The 13,894-nt window shown below is 45.0% G+C and overlaps 1 protein-coding gene and 1 long non-coding RNA gene across 3 annotated transcripts in view; one reads left to right on the top strand and one right to left on the bottom strand.

Annotated features, from left to right (window-relative positions):
* FGGY (FGGY carbohydrate kinase domain containing) overlaps nt 1–13,894 on the bottom strand; it is a 499,331-nt gene that overhangs the window by 155,702 nt on the left and 329,735 nt on the right. The gene's annotated exons all lie outside the window — the stretch shown is intronic.
* LOC116423737 lies at nt 19–3,360 on the top strand. Its single transcript, XR_004234255.1, has 2 exons — nt 19–524; nt 1,843–3,360. It is a non-coding gene; the product is annotated as an uncharacterized LOC116423737 (long non-coding RNA).

Consider the following 13,894-nt stretch of genomic DNA (forward strand, 5'->3'; position numbering starts at 1 on the left):
GTTGACTTGCCCAGGGTCACACAGCTAGTAAGTATCTGAGGCTGGATTTGACTTCAGGAAGATAGATGAGTCTTCTTCACTCCAAATCCAACATTCTTTGCAGTATGGTTTCCCTTAGCTGTCAGCACATAATGGGAGTCAGAAGACCTGGGTTCAATTGTGCCTTTGTCACTTGCTGGCTGTTTGACACTGGACAAATCATTTAACCTCTCTCAGCCTCAGTTTCCATGGCTGTAAAATGGAGACATTAGGACTGATAATATCTAACTTTCTTCCAGTTCTACAAATATGATTCCATGATCATGATCAACGATTAACACCAAAGAAACAAGTCGAACCAGCTACATGTTAAATTTTTCCACGTGAAATACCTACTGTCCAGGCTTTGAGCTGTGACTAGACTGCCAGTACAGAGCCACGGGACAGGAGGGCCAGAGGATAAAGTGGGGGACAGACAAGAATAGAAGGACAGAGAGAAAGGAGAAGGATAAAGTTCCTTTAAGGGGGCTACATCATTGCTCAAGGTAAACGGCCTTCTCTTCATGCTATGTTTCCCTGAATCAATTCTAGTTATCTATAGCAGCAGGGATTGAAAGGGGAAAAGTGAAGTCAGAGACAGGACGCTGGGCTAGAAAAATTGGTGGAAAATGTGATATAAAGGGGAAGAAGAAGATTAGAAAGGGTGAGACACAAGAAGAGATGGAGGTGATGTTCACGTGGAGGAGTTTCAGAATTCTGGAACATGAGAAAGTGCTGCACTTGTGAGTGACAGTGAGAGGAAGAGTATGGCTGCCCCTGCATGGGGCCAGAGTGGAGGCAAGGTCAAGAGAGGGCAACTGATGAAAGAGAGTGTGGGGGGAATCAATGAGAAGCCTAACGGCAGGGATTGAGGTGGAGAGGAGGACCAAGGCAGGGACTGTGTCTTGGGAAAAAGAAGGAAGAACAATGGGGATTATTAGATAAGTGATCACCTGAATTTGTATTAAAAGAAAATGGGAGAGAGACAGAGAGGGAGGGGGGGAGGGAGAGGAGGGGGGAGGGAAGGAGGGAAGAAGAGAGGGAGGGAGGAGGAGAAAGACAAAGGGAGAGATAGAGAGATACAGGGAGACAGAGAGACAAGGAGACAGGGAGACAGAGAGACAGAGACAAACAGAGAGAGATACAGGGAGACAGACAGAGAAAGAGAGAGAGACAGAGAGAGACACACAGGGAGAGTAAGACAGAGATAGAGAGACAGACAGAGACAGACTTACAGAGAGAAATAGAGTAAGACAGACAGAGAGAAAGACAGAGAGACAGACAGAGACAGAGAGAAACAGACAGATAGACACACACACAGAGAAACAGTAAGACAGAGACAGACCTGTATCTGAAGAGAGGCAATGACATCCCCAGCCAGTGGCCATCTGGCCTTTGTCAGTGATAAAGAATTCACAGTTTCCTAAAGCAGAGGCATCAGGCACACAGCTTTCAGGTTGTTAGAGGTGCAGCCCAGAGCAGATTAAAATGTAATTGGGAAATCTTTCACAAAATAAATATACAGAGCAACATCATGTTAGAATGCAGGCCTTCTAAATCCCTGTGTGCCTGCAGGGATCCTGGCCTCGTGCTCCCTTGTTTCTATTTGAATTGAAGCCCCCTGGCCCAAAGAAGCCCCCCAGGTGAATAGATCCCCAATACTTGGAAAGTTCTTTATCTCAAACTGCTACTTCCCACCTAGCGGAGCCAGGTTTTTACTGCATCTGGGACATTTTTTTCTCCCCATTAGAATAGTCAAAAAAAAAAAAAAAAAGAAATTAGGATGGAGTATCTCCCATGATCCCACGTTCTCCATCACTGCAGGAGCTGCACTGAAGTTTATCCTCAGGGCCCAGGATGCAGACACTTTGACACTTAGGAGAAGGGACTGGACCCAATGAGCGCTGACGTTTCTTGCAGGAGCAAAGTGAGTAAAAGCTAATATTCACAGTGAATCCATGTCTAAATATTTATTTTTTTCACGTTTTCCATGAAGTATTTGCCGCCCCTCGGCCATCAGCCTAACGGGCAGCCTCATTAAATAACCCCAGAGCCAGGACCGCGGATTGCCTCATCTCCCCCAGTAGCTTCAGGTGACTTATTACAACATGATGTCACCCCTTGGCTGATCCAATGTTATTCCTTCGAAGCATTAATTAGAGGCCAAGTTTATCAGAATCACCAACAGCCTCCACTAAAACACAGGAGAAAAGGAGCAGGGAAGGGCGCAGGTTATTAAATGTGCTGGAGGAGAGAACGGGCGCTTTCTCAAGTTAGATGGGAAATGAAAGAGGTCATTCTTTATGAGCGAGAAGGGGAGAGTTAGAGGATGGATTCGGACCCAACTCAGATTAGGGGATTAGCAAGGACAAAGCCCAGAGGACCCTGGGCTGCTGCCTCCCTCCTGGTTTTGATACAGTCATTTATTGATTTTTAATCATTATTATCATTTTAAACATTGGAGAGACGTGGGTGTGTGCACTGAGCCATCCCTCTCCAAGCTGGACACCAGGAAAGGACATGGGAGAAAAAAGGAGCTAATGTTTCTTTGCAGACCCATGGAATTTACTTTCTACAGTCCAAGGAGCAAGTACAGTAGGGATGTGAGCGGCTCCGAGAACCGCGGCCCATCAATCAGTGGGCCGGATGGTCTGCGCCCGGGCAACGGCTGCCAAAGAAACAGAATGGAACCTGGAAGAATGTAACAGCTATTTTTTCCATCCTAATTCTGTCCCTGAGCTCACATCTTCGGCGACCGAGATGGTTTTAATTACCAATTTAATGAGCATTAAATAAGATGGCTTTTACACAAATAGGGACATTTGACAATGCTTGTGCGGAGCTAATGGCGGAGCCAGGACCAGGCTTGACAGCGGGGGGACGCTCTGGAGGGCCTCTCCCTCCCTGGGCCTGGGCTCTGGCCTGAGCCTCACCATGAAATGGTGTGTCCCCAACAAACAATGACCCGAGCCAGCGATGGGAGAAGGAGAGCCGGGCCAGAGAGAAAGGTCTTCCTTAGATTCTCATCTCCCCCCACGGGGGGGCCTCCCAGTCAAAGGGACGTCCCACCACCTAGCACTCCCTCAGCATCAGGGGACACAAGGCACCTCCTTATGGGCAGTGGGATCTGGGCTGCTTTCCTTGCTCCTCCTCCACTGCAGCCATGGGAGAGTAAGAACAGCAGGTGACAAAATAAAGTGTGGTTCTCAGCAGCCAAAGCTTCAGAGATCCAAGGCCAGAAAGTCACTTCATGAACTCAAAAATCATCCCGAGGGGGGCTGAGGAACGATTCCTCCCAACCTGCTGATCCTAAGAGTCACATCAGTCACGTGGAGAGGCTGGGCCAGAATCAAAACTATTATGTGCCAGGATTTTGATAAATGAATAATTGGAATAAATGAATCTCAAGCTCCATTCAACTCTAATATTCTATCTCATTTGGTCCAGTACTGTGAATTTTAGGCTTCTTTGATGCTCTAGAGCCCGTGACCCATTTTTAATCGTCACATCTTTAATTATTATTAATATTTAATATTGATCAATTATCAATATTATTTTAAATATTAAAATATATATCATGTTATTATATTAAATATTGATTAATAATGATATTAATAATAATAATTTAATTGACACAGGCTTACTGGCCTATTCCAGTGATGGGTTGTTTGGTTTTAACCTAAAGGTTCTAGCTCAGATCAGCTGTGAAGGATCTTTTCCCAACTTTCCCACTTTCATATATAAGTCTAGAGCATGGATACATGGTTTACCACTAGGAGCTGGGTGTGAGTCCATAATGCTATTAGCTTAAGCCCGCACTGGTGTGTTTGCCTCCATGGCCATTAATCAAGAAGAGTTTGGGCCAGTCAGCCTACAGTCATTTTCAGAAACAGCTATTTCCTAAGTTGATACAGTAAAAGTATAACTCTCCCATGACACTCACACAGAAAGCCAGTGTCCCATTCATTCTCAACAACACACAGAATCCAAGGAAAAGTGGGCTCCAGCTTATTGAATAAATGTGGCAAGAGTAACTCTTAACCCCTGTCCGCTGGAAGTCTTCAATTCTTGGGGTGCTCTAGAGGTTCCTCTTAGGTATGGTGTAATCTGCATTCTGGGCTTTTCATGGAACCGTGAACCTACATGAAATCCCTCCTTGGTTCCTAAAGCCTTTATCCTCTGACCTGTGGGGAGCCACTAGGACACCAGAAGGAAGAAGGTAAAATCAACCCCCTCCATCTTCCTTCGGCTGAAAGGGGCAGGGAAGGAGAGCTAAGTCAGTGCTGATCCTGAGACCTCCTCCTCCTCCCCAGCGTGATTCCTCTTCAGGTGTTGATTCGCTTTTCTGCCTCCCCAGTTCCTAGATCCCGATTCAGTACCAAGAGGATAGGATGAGAGCCTTCATCCAATGGAAATAGACTTTCTATCTGGCAGGCAGCTGGGTGGTGAAGGAGATAGAGTGGCCAGTCTGGAAGCAGGAAGACTCATCTTGGTGAGTTTAAAATGTTACTTCAAAGCAAGTCATTTAACCCTATTTGCCTCAGTTTCCTCATCTGAAGAAATAAATGAGAAAGTGCTTCAGTATCCCTGCCAAGAATACCCCAAATGGGATTACAAAAAGTCAGATGACTGGACCACAAATCTTATCTGGCATCATTTCACTTCATCTGATGATTTATTTATTTATTTATTTTTTGCTGAGGCAATTGAGGTTAAGTGACTTGCTCAGGGTCAGAGAGCCAGGAAGTGTTAAGTGTCTGAGGCTGCATTTGGACTCAGGTCCTCCTGACTTCAGGGCTGGTGCTCCATCCACTGTGCTACCTGCCTGCCTGTGTCATCTGATGACTTTCAAAAGACTTTCCCTATTAATCTAATACTTATGCTTGAGATTGATTACTTCTTTGAACATCTTATTTACTTTAAGTGGGGGAGGGAGCTCCTTGATTGAGTATCACACTTTATTGACCCATTTTGTCTCTGTATTATGGTCTTTTTAACTACTTCCCCTTCATATTGAACCATTGTTGGTGATAAACATCTGATACAGTGACCAGGTACAACAAGTTATATCCCATTCTGTCTAAGTAGTTCCCCACTTGTCTGATTTGAGTGGGGAGTTCATCATTCTCCAGGACTTCCACTGGTTTTTCAAATTCACAGTCAACTTCCTTTGAGTGTTCCTTTAATTGACTCTGTTGTCCAAAATGTGTATATTGGTTCTTTCATTCTTCATCAATTCATCCCAATATTCCCATGCTTCTTCAGACTCTTCACAGTCACCATGTCTCATTACATAGGATATTCCTATTTCATGCCTTCTTCATTTGCTTCCTACACCAATGACCGCTCACTTGGCTTCCACCTCTTTGCTACTACAGAGAGCGCTGCTATTAATATTTTGGTACATATCGGACTTTCGTTTCTGTATTTGACTTCCTGGGGGGAGCATTTGGCAAATAGCGAGATCGCTGGGGCCAAGGATATGGAATATTGAGTTACTCTTCTTGCATAACTCCAAGCTGAAATCTGGAATGGCTGAATCTTTTCTCAAAGCTCCACCAGCAACACTTTCATGGCCTTGTCTTCTCACAGGCCCTCCGATACCCACTCTTTGTTTTTTTTTTTGTTTTGTTTTGTTTTGTTTTGTTTTTTATTAGTTACTCTTTGTCTCTATATCATTATAGATAATATAGAGATAACAAAGCTGTCTCTATATTTAACCAAACTTTCTCTTCCTGCACTAAATATTCATTTCCTTATGCCCAAGGGGTGACTTCCTCTTCACAATTATGTTTTTACTATAAAAGTTACTAAATTAGCTACTAAACTAGACTTTGCCATGTAACAAAAAGAGGAAAAGGCTTGGTCATAAGGCAAGCTGTGCTAGGCAATCTATTTCAGCTTTAGGCTTTTGAACTGTAAAATTGGCATAAATATTAACTGTTAAATAGATAAAAGTGATGATGATTAATCTAAACCACTCTGACTTTCTTATCATTTTCTTTTCTACTTTGAAGTTCATGCTTATCATTTTATTCTTTTTTGTGCGTACATATACCTCTTTGAGGTAGAAGAAACTGAAAATAAAGCCAGTTCTGTTAAGTCTAGCTTTCTAATTCCGTCTATCGTTGTCCTTTCTGTCAGTACATTCCAGGATCTAAAAATAAAATGGGTTGCCTTTTGAAGGAGTGAGTTTCTTCTCCTGTAAATACTTCAGCAGAGAATGGATCATCTCCTGGCTGGGATGGCAAGTAGACTATGCTGGAAAGAATCTGGGAGTTGGAGTCAGCTTCCAGTTCTATCATTTATTGTCTGGGTGACTGTAGGGAAACCACCTAAGTTCTGTGAGTTTCGATTGTCCCCTCTGAAAAAAAAAGGAGGCAAACGTTCTGATGTCCCTGTGGGGAGGTAGAAAGAGCACTGGGTTTGGGGGTATCAAGATCTGGGTTTAAATATCAGCCCTGAGGGCCACCAGATTGGTGGCTGTGGGCAAGTGGGCTTTAGGAACCTAACTTTCCCTGTCACTTAAAAAGGGGTATTTCCTTTGCATCATCCACCCCACCAGTGTTTGTGAGCAAGTGTTTTGTCACCATTACAACAAAATCCCAGTGTGAAGCGTTGTTTTCAATCATCAACACACAGATTTGAAGAAAACTGTCAACATGTAAGAGATATTTTATAAAGAATAATCAGGAGGACACGGAAAGGGGTATCATTGGACAAGTGGGAGTATTCGCCTTGGTCTTTCCATCAATCCATTGATTGACTATAGATAACTGCCCTTATAGACATGTCATCAGACAGATGAGTGGTAAGCCAGAAAATACTATATGAAATTGGCTGGCTATTTCTATATACCATGGAGGATATTGATCCTTTGGATAGAGGTAGTTAAACTAGTTGCCTGAAAAGATCCTTTAAGATTCTATTGTAGGGATAGCTAGGTAGTACAGTGGATAGAGCACCAGCCCTGAATTCAAGTTCAAATCTGGTCTCAGACACTTGACGCTTCCTAGCTGTGTGACCCAGGGCAAGTCACTTAACTCCAATTACCTCAGCAAAAATAAAAAAATAAAAATAAAAAGATTCTATTGTAAATATGGGGATCCATCCCCCCCCCCACAACTGATCACAGAAAATCCAATTAGCTGTACTGGATCAACCAAACAAAGGGTCATTTGGAAGGAGCACATTAATCATTAAAGACATGATACACAGCATGGGAAATGTCTAATGATTAACTGAAGGTATCAGATACACACCTCTGGTCCAACCTAGAACCTGGCAAGCTGTTTGGAAATCGTGCATTATAGTAGCAGCTTAGAAAAGTACTGAAGAACACTCAAGAGGGAATTACCTTGGGCAGTAGAAGGACGGTAAATGTCTTCTTATTCACTGACTAATTGATAACTTTAAAACTTTCAAAGATCAAAGATCTGGAGCTCCCAAGCAGTGACTCTACTTGAGCAGCAATGGCTGATGGTGTCATAGGCTCTGGTAGCCCAGATACAGACCATGTTCAGATCTCCACAAGGGCGCCAACCCTCAGATCATACCATGAGCTCCCCCTCACAACAACTTCCGAGGACCCCATGAAATGAGATCGGATGATCAGCAGCTGTGAGTTTGCCCCTCAGACCATGAAACTACTCTTCCCAGATACCCTATGAGGAGCTTGCTTCTGTCTTTGCTATATTGCCCAGTCCTATAATTTTAAAAAGACATTTAAGTACTGTTAATAATCAGTGGGGAATATGCTGATGAGGGCTTCCCCTTTCACTCTGCTACCATCTCCCTTGTGAAAGTACACACACACATATACATATATATATATGTATATATATATATATATATATATATATATGGAGAGAGAGAGAGAGAGAGAGAGAAAGCGAGCGAGCATTATGTTCCAGCAATACCCCTTTGGGCTCACAAGTGATCACTTTAATAACATTCTCTATATAGGATTAATTGTGTGTCTTATCTTTTATTTTTAAAAATTATATATTTTTGTATACATATATTTAAGATATACTTTAACACATTTAATATGTATTGGTCAACCTGTCATCTAGGGGAGAGGATGGGAAGAAGGAGGGGAAAAGTTGCAACAGAAGGTTTTGCACTTGTAAATACTGAAAAATTACCCATGCACATAACTTGTAAATAAAAAAATTATAATAATAATTTTTAAAAAAAATAAATGAGGGCCACAACATAGCATTTGCACTCTTTCTGTTGTTGTTTGCTTGCATTTTTGTTTTTCTTCCCGGATTATTTTTACCTTATTTCATAATCCATTTTTTCTTGTGCAACAAGAGAACTGTATAAATATATATACATATATTGTATTTAACATATACTTTAACATGTCTAACATGTATGGGTCTACCTGCCATCTGGGGGAGGGAGTGGCGGGAAGGAGGGGAAAAGTTGGAACAGAAGGTTTTGCAAGGGTCAATGCTGAGAAATTACCCATGCATATAATAATAATAAAAACTATTATATATTATATATAATTTATTTCTATGATTTATATATTATATATAATTATAAAATAATAAATATATAATTTTATATAGATAGTATCAATAGATTTATATATATTGTAGAGCCAGGAAAAAGTGAATTCCTCGTGTGCTACATGTTTAAAAGTTGACTTGAATACTCCTTTGTGAACCAAGACTCCTCCAATAGTTTTTATTTGAATAGTCCCTATTAAAGCAAGGGATTTTAAGCTGAGAACCACAGAACCTTTTCAAAGGCTCCTTGAACTTGTAAGAAAAAAAAAAGGTAAATCTGTATATATTTCATTATCCTCCTACTGAAACTTAAAGCTCAAAATCTGTCCATGTAGGGGGGAAAATAAAATACTCTTGAGAAGAAAAAGAAATGTAGGATTTTTTTTTCCAATTTTTCAAAATCAAGACTCTGAGAAGGTGTCTGTGATCAGGAGATCACTCCCTGTGCCACCTTGATAAAATCATAACCTCTGCTTGCCTCAGTTGTTGTAAGGATCAAATGAGATGATCTTTGTAAAGTGCTTTGCACACTTTGAAATCCTATATAAATGCTAGTTATTATTATCATCGTTGGCCAGTCTGTCAAAGGGGACAAAGATGCGAATAAATATTGAACAGTCCCTGGTTTGGAGCACAAGTGTGTGATTATTTTGAGGGTTCCGCTTTCCTGAGTGCTAGAAGCAAGGACTAACGTTTCCAAGAGTCTGAGAGTCAAATTAAGGGGTCCTCAGTTGGGGCCAGAAAGTGTCCCCCCAACCCCACCCCCACCTCACACTTTTGGCCTCTTTGTTTAAGGAGTTGGAAAGTTTGCAGAGTTGCCTTCATGGGGCTTCTAATCTAACTGGGCCGTAGGAGAGCAGCCAGATAACAGACACTCAGGACTGCCTGATAAGTGCATTTAAGAGAACTCTAATCCTCCATTCCAGAGACCTTAAAAGTCATCTGCCTTGACTGAATGTAACCTTCCATGAGCCTATTATCGGTGCTCCTGAGAGGTGATGACAGAAATGGAACAGAACATTTTAAGTGATCCCCATGTGGCAGAAAGGTCACCGTGCTTGGAGTCAGGACGCCCTGGCTCCAAATCCTGTCTCAAACATTAGCTGGATGACCATAAACATCCCACTTAGCCTTTGAGTGCCTCAGTTTCCACATCTGTAAAATGGAAGGGCCAGATTCATTGGCCTCTAAGGGCTCTTTCCTGTCTAAATCCGGCTAGAGAGGGCTGAGCTTCTGCAGCAGCAGCAGAAAGAATCCTATGGGTGGGTCTAGGACCAGAGAGGGTATTCATAGTCACGTCCCCTTATTTTTCAGGTTTTAGGAACTGAGGCACAAAGAGATCAAGTCCAAGGCTGCAAGATGGAAGAAGCGAGATTTGAACAGCTCCAGAGGAAAATCATGATTTTATATGATAATCCTTGGGATAGGTTGATATCACACTAAAACAATCACTGGGAAAGTGAAAAAAAGGCAAAGAAAACGAAAAATATTCTATTAGTGATTTTTTTTTCTGTTGCTGTCAAGTACCCGGGTCCCTGGATGTAACCGACCATGATTGAGCTGACCAGATGTTTTGAATCCACGTCGTCCGTGTGTCCCTGCCTATTGACGCAAATGTTAGTAGGAAAATACTCGGGGGATTTAGTAAAGGCCAGGGAGATTAGATTACATTTCGGCTTCCCCTGATCTATAGGTTCTGACACTCTGTCCTGAGAGGAAGTGAGATTGCCTTGGCAGGATCTGCCCTCCCTAGGGATCCGCTGGCAACGATTCCCTTCCCCCGTGGCCTCCTCCCCCTCTGCTCCCTCGGGGCCCTCTGGGAAGGACTGGCTCTGGATTCCCTTCTCTCAGACCTGAGGCACCACGTTTGTTGGTCCATCACCAGAAGGCCCACAGGTGAGACGGGGAGTGTTCTCCTCTCAGCCTTGGATCCACTCACAGCAGTCATCATAGGTTTGCTGTGACCATTCTAACTCGACTCAATTTAACAGACATGTATTAAGCACCTAGTGTGTCAGGATAATTGCTGAGTCCTTCAGTCAATTCTGACTGTCTGTGATCCCATTTGGGGTTTTCTCAGCTGAGATATTGGAATGCTGATGTTTTCCTCTCCAGCTCACTTGGCAGATGACAAAATTGAGGCAAACAAGTTAAGTGATTTGCTCAAGGTCACACCACTAGGAAGTTTATGAGGCTTGATTTGAACTCAGATCTTCCTGATTTGGGGATATTAGATGGATCAGAAATTAGAATGTCAGATCTGGGGTCAGGAAGAGCCGAGTTCAAATTTAACCGCAGATACTTACTGGCTATATGAGCGTGCCTCAGTTTCCTCATCTGTAAAATGAGCTGGCAGTAGAAAGGGTAAAAGGAAAACTGTTCCAGTATTTCTGCCAACAAAACCCCAAAAGGGGCCATGAAGAGCCAGTTTTGACTGAAAACTACTCACCAACAGCAACAACTACTCAATTTGGAAATCATTTGTTGATATTTGTTGCATTCTAGGTTCTGAACTCCACACACAATCATGAAAACAAAACGTCCCTGCCCCCTGACAGCGTACATTCTAGCAATCAGCGGATCCATCCTGGATCAAAGACCCACTTTGTGTCAGCACCATGAAGTCGGCCAGAGCACAAATGGGAAACAAGTTCTTTCTTGCAGGGAGTTCCCATTCGATGGGGGGAGATGATGGGGTGGGGCTGATTGCAGTGGATAACTCGGAGTTATACAGGAGCTATATATAAATCAGATACAAGGTGGAGAGGTACTCTTCTCCAGTAGGAGGCGGCTGATATTTGTTGAATTGAATCATTCTATCCATGTTTTTGTCTGTCTGTCCATCTATTTATCACTTATCTACTCATCATTTCCGTCCCTAAGAAAACAACCCAACCTCAAACTGAAGAACCTTGACATAGTGGCCTGGAGTCAGAACGACAGATTCTTGCCCAGTTCTGAGACTCTTGCACCACAGGCCCCCGGGAAGTCACTGCCCCCTGAGCCTCACTTTCTCCTTTCCTAAAGAGGTGGTTGGATGCGCTTTCCTCCATAGTCCCCCCTGCTCTGTCTATGGGAATCCCGGCCATTTCAGGTCCCCTTTCCCTCTTTCTCCATCATGGGGTGATGTGGCCTTGTTCCTTGTCTCCTGTGAGAGAACGGCCCTGAAGGCCGCTTTCCTGTCATGAGGGGACCTCCAGAGAGCTGCGCCTCCATCCCGGCTGCCCCTTTCCTGATCCCATCCTTACCCAGCTGGGTGGTTTTGTTTCTGAAGTCATCCTTCGTGCCCTGAGTGGATCCCGCCTTGGGGGCCCTTGGTCTTCCCTGGCATCTCGCTCCTGTCCTGGGCCTTTCTCAGCCATCAGCCCCTGTAGCCAAAGGGCACCTAAGTAACCCCCAGGGCTCCTTCCTCAGGGAGACTCCCCAGTCCTCCCCTGGGGTCTTAACAACTAAACTAACTGAAATCAAGAGAAAGAACAGAAACTCAGCCAACCTTTCAATACCTCATGAAATGAAAAAGAACAAAAAAGCCCATAGGAACATTTTCATTAGAAACGTGTAAATGAAGAGATGGGAAAGGGAATTCCCCTGGCCAACGGTGGAGAAGAGGGAAGTTATGATAAGGAAAAAGAACATCTGGGTAAAAATAATGACTCTTCCCCCCCCCACCCCAATGGGCTGGGTCAAGGATTGACCCTTCTTTGCCCATCCATGGCATGGGGGGCGGGTCAAGGTCAAAGCAAACTTTTGTAACCTGGGTCTGTCCCACGGCCAGCAAGAGGATGGGCCGGCTGATGAGCAGCGCTGAGGAGGAAGATGATGATGATGATGATGAAGAAGATTAAGAGGAAAATGATAAGAATAAGGAAAAACGAAGAGGAGTCTTTCATATTCTTCCAAACCACATTACTCATCTAAGAGATTGCTAATAAATATCTGAGGCACTGAATTATATGTATATATGATATATGATATGTGTGTGACATGAAACATATACGTGAAAGTCTGCGTTTTGGCACAAGCCCCGCTCGTTACCCCCCCCCCACTTGTGACCCCCACAGTCATGCCCGCTAGAGCCATCGGCCTTTGGTCTTCAGAAGGTCAGGCTCGGCGATGGAGCCTGACACGGAGCCTGGGGGAGGAGGAAGAGAAAGCCCCCAGCTCCCGGCCCCTCCATTTTCTCCCCTTCCCAGAGAGGGCTGCAGCAGCTCCGTGGTTTACTCTTCTTGTTCTACTTGGGAGCTCGGGGTCTCCCCAAAGGGAAGGAGTGTAAAAGTCTGGGGAGAGGGAGAAGTGAGGAAACCAGAGTCTCTGCCCTGAGCCCCCGCCTGGGGAGAACGAAGGGGCTTCTTTCCCTTGGGTTTTTATCTTTTTGGTTTTAGGTTCCTTTGGTGTATTTCTCTGTCCTGGTCAGGGGGAGGACAAGAGGAAACGCTGGGCCCAAGCCAGGCGGGGTAGCTGGACCCTGCGGGAGGCCCGTCCTTCCTGGGGCTTCAGTCTGGCCTGCTGGCTCACGGCCCAATGGGGACGGAGGCTGGGACTCCCGCCCTGCCCGGTGGCACCCCACTGGGGCAGATGGAGCCGGCTGGTGGGGCCTCCCTCTGCCCTTGGGGGGCCGCTGCCTGCGGATGCTCTGGGAAGGTGAGGAAGTCTGTTAGGGGTGGCGCTCAGAAGTCTGGGCCCCAACAGCATGGTGTGTTCCGGGGGGCGGCTCCCGTGTAGATACGGAGCCAAGGCACACTGTGAGCCCCTGGCAGGCCGGCTCCCACCGAGATTACCGAGATCAGCCTGGGAGAACACGGCGAGCCAGCCGGTGGCCGGCCCCACCGGACGCCCTTCCAGGGCACGTCTCGGGCATGCTGGGCCGTGGGGGAGGGGGTGGGAGGAGGAGGAAGGGGAGGATGGAGGGGAGGAGGGCTCTGTCAGTGCTGGTAATGAGAGACAGAGAAATGGAGAGAGATGGAGTGGCAGAAGAGCGTGGGCAGGAGGCAAGACCGGAGGCACAGCAGCCTCTGCAATTAGGACTCGGGAGTCCCTCGTCCTCAGGGAGGGGGCACCCAAGGGCATCCTGGGATCAGCCTTTTCCCCTTCGGAAGGCCCTTCTCACTTTTCAGGCCCCAGGCAAAGTCAAGTACAGTGAATTAGGTCTAATGATGAGAAATAAAAAGGCCGACTCCCAGAACATCCCAGCCCTTGTCTGAGGGTGAGCGTGGCCCCGTGAGGGTTAGATAATAACAGCAATGGGAAGGACATGAGCATCCCTGCAGCACGGCGGGCTGGCAAAATGCCCCGTTACACACGCGTGCACACACACGCACACACACACACACTCACACACACGCAAACACACGCAA

Source organism: Sarcophilus harrisii, chromosome 4 (genome assembly GCF_902635505.1).
Source record: "Sarcophilus harrisii chromosome 4, mSarHar1.11, whole genome shotgun sequence".
NCBI lineage: Eukaryota > Metazoa > Chordata > Mammalia > Dasyuromorphia > Dasyuridae > Sarcophilus > Sarcophilus harrisii.